The sequence below is a fragment of the Pseudophryne corroboree genome, chromosome 1 (genome assembly GCF_028390025.1).
Source record: "Pseudophryne corroboree isolate aPseCor3 chromosome 1, aPseCor3.hap2, whole genome shotgun sequence".
Classification (NCBI taxonomy): domain Eukaryota; kingdom Metazoa; phylum Chordata; class Amphibia; order Anura; family Myobatrachidae; genus Pseudophryne; species Pseudophryne corroboree.
This window is the reverse complement of record NC_086444.1, coordinates 1,030,513,862-1,030,517,134: the sequence shown is the minus strand read 5'-3', so window position 1 is coordinate 1,030,517,134 and position 3,273 is coordinate 1,030,513,862. Positions and strand designations below refer to the sequence as shown.

At 40.7% G+C, this 3,273-nt stretch overlaps 1 pseudogene; it reads right to left on the bottom strand.

Moving 5' to 3' along the window:
* Positions 1–1,611: 1,611 nt before the first annotated feature.
* On the bottom strand, positions 1,612–1,730 carry LOC134940400 (5S ribosomal RNA; annotated as a pseudogene).
* Positions 1,731–3,273: the final 1,543 nt, after the last annotated feature.

Here is a 3,273-nt window from a genome sequence, read left to right as displayed (position 1 = left end):
TTATTATTTAACTGGTTCCAGCCAGTATCCACTCCGTGCTAACAACAGTCTGGTTCCAGCCAGTATCCACAGCAGCTGTTTTACCTTCAGCAACCCAGCTCTTCCTGGAACACCAGCTGGTATAATCCTGGGTTATCTCCATTGCTACTACCGGGCCTGGTAAGGACTTTCCATCTAGAAGATCATAAGAACTATCTCACACTACCAGTGCCCTGTGGCTCCTGCCATGCTGTAGTACTCAGGAACTGTATTTATTCTTTGCTGACTTTTACGTTTTCTTTTATTGCTGCTGTGATGCGGAGTTGTCATAATAAACATCATTGACTTTTATCTAAGTTGTCGTGGTCACGCCTTCGGGCAGTTATTATTCATGTTACTTACATGTCCAGGGGTCTGATACAACCTCCCAGGTTCCGGTACATCTCAGCCCCTACAACTGAGGCTGCCTCCCGTCAGCTCAGGCCCTCAGTTGTGACAGGAGTCTCTAAGAGCGGTGATATCAAGTCTGGAGGAGGGGGAATTCCTGGTATCCCTGGATATCAAGGATGCGTACCTCCACATTCCGATTTGGCTGCCAAATCAGGCGTATCTCCGCTTTGCCTTGTTGGACTGTCATTTCCAGTTCCAGCCTCTCAACGGCACCGAGGGTGATGGCAGAGATGATGGTTCTCCTTCGCAGACAGGGAGTGAACATCATTCCATATCTGGACGATCTGCTGATAAAGGCATCGTCCAGGGAGAAACTATTGTGGTCCATTGCTCTCACGACCGATCTTCTCAGTGTCCACGGTTGGATTCTGAACCTTCCAAAATCACACTTGGAACCAACCAGGAGGTTGTCCTTTCTAAGGATTATGCTCGACACGGAAGTACAGAGGGTATTTCTTCAACTGGAAAAAGCATTGGTAATACAAACAATGGTCTGGGATGTCCTGAAGCCATAGTTGGGGGGATACCGCACAGGAAATATACAAAATTGAAGATACAATATTAGAATTACCAAAATACATAGATAGAACTGAAGAATGCTATGCTTTCTAATCCATATTTGATTTGGCGGTGCACCCTGAGTCAGTATTGAAACAGAAAACAATATACAGGAAAATAGAAGACTCTTGTGTGGGTGCACTCTTGACTTTAAGATAGTATGAGAATATTGAAAGTAGATAAATAATAAAATCAACTTTTATTGATATCACATAAAATGCTCAGTAGTTAGATGGAAAGATAACAAAATTAATACAAATATTAAATAACAATTTGCGGCTGTCTAGGTTGGATTAAGAATGTTTGTTTAGGAATTTACCTAGATAAATAACAATAATTCATGGGTAGGTCACTGTCCTGCGCTTGTTTGGGGTGTATGAATTTAGCTAAATAAGTTATAAGGTTTACGAAGAGGTCTTTATTTCGTGCAAAGTTGTAAAATGCTTATATCATGTGCCTGTATGAGATGGTAATAAAATGTTAGTCTAAGTAATAGTTGTGATTCTGATTAGTATAATAGTATAGCTAAAGAGAAAAATTATTTTGCAAGAGAATAGGGTGAAGGAAGATAACAGGGTGAATCTGCTGTCAGTGTTAGACACTAAGCATGTGGATCGAATTTGTACTCTACTACACTGAGTCTTCCTCAGTGGTCACCCACTTGAGTACTGACCCAGCCCAACACTGATTAGCTTCCAAGATCGAACAGATTCGGGCGTTTCCAGTGTGGTATGATAGTAGAGAAACTATGGGGGGTCATTCCGAGTTGTTCGCTCGCAAGCGGATTTTAGCAGATTTGCTCAAGCTAAGCCGCCGCCTACTGGGAGTGAATCTTAGCATCTTAAAATTGCGAACGATGTATTCGCAATATTGCTTTTACACACCTCGTAGCAGTTTCTGAGTAGCTCCAGACTTACTCGGCATCTGCGATCATTTCACTGCTTGTCGTTCCTGGTTTGACGTCACAAACACACCCAGCGTTCGCCCAGACACTCCCCCGTTTCTCCGGCCACTCCTGCGTTTTTTCCGGAAACGGTAGCGTTTTTTCCCACACGCCCATAAAACGGCCTGTTTCCGCCCAGTAACACCCATTTCCTGTCAATCACATTACGATCGCCAGAACGATGAAAATGCCGTGAGTAAAATTCCTAAGTGCATAGCAAATTTACTTGGCGCAGTCGCAGTGCGGACATTGCGCATGCGCATTAAGCGGAAAATCGCTGCGATGCGAAGATTTTTACAGAGCGAACAACTCGGAATGACCCCCTATGAGCGGCGCTCTGAAGCTTTGGAATCACTGATGAGAGTTCACGAATATTACAGAGTGTGTGGTGACAGTATAAAGCCACTGTAGAGGACCAGAATGGATCTGCTGCCAATGTTAGACAGGGGTATACCCCTGAATCAATGGTGAGAGTCCAAGAAAATAGATAGAAGAAGAGGAAAATAAGTACACAGTTATGGAGATCCTATGAGATAAATTTCTATAGACTGTAAAGAATATGTGATGTATTAACTATGACTTATGAAAGGAAGATGGAGTTCATACCAAAAAGGTGATGCTGATTCTAAATAGATGAGCTGTATCGCTAGTGTACACAGCCAAAATGTTATTGTAGAAATACTGTTCTAAAAGTAAATACAGAAATGTAAGAAAAGTATCAATTGGTTTAAGTGGTAAAAAAAAAAAAATGTAAGAAAAGTATCAATTGGTTTAAGTGGTAAAAAAAAAAAAAAAAAAAGGGGAAGCAGAAGAATCTGGCAACAGCACAGAATCAGACTGATTCTCTGATAATACAATGAGTTAAAAAAAAGGGGGGGAAGAAGGGGTTAATGTTGAAAAAGAAAATGAGGGATCAGATACACAAAGTGTCCCTTATAATTACTGATGTATGAAGACAGTAAATTGAATGACAGTCAAGGGGTCAAGATAATAACTGTAATCACAATATAAACTTCGATCTCATGCAGAGTAATGAATAATGATTAAACATTAAAGTGACTGTAATCCCAGTATAAACTTGGATCTTATGCAAGAAAATAAATAAATAATAACGTCAGCATATGTGGTATTGACTGAATTCCACTAATAGTGTTAAGCTAATAATGTTGTAATAACACTGATAATTTTATAATAATGCTGATGCTGTGAAAATCTTGAAAATCTGGTTTCACTGTGAAACCAATATTACCGTATTACGTGTGTGAAGGTAAACGGAATGTCCATCTGACGGGTTGAACTTGAGATCAATCTGCTGAGATACTGCTGAGATAACCCACGACACT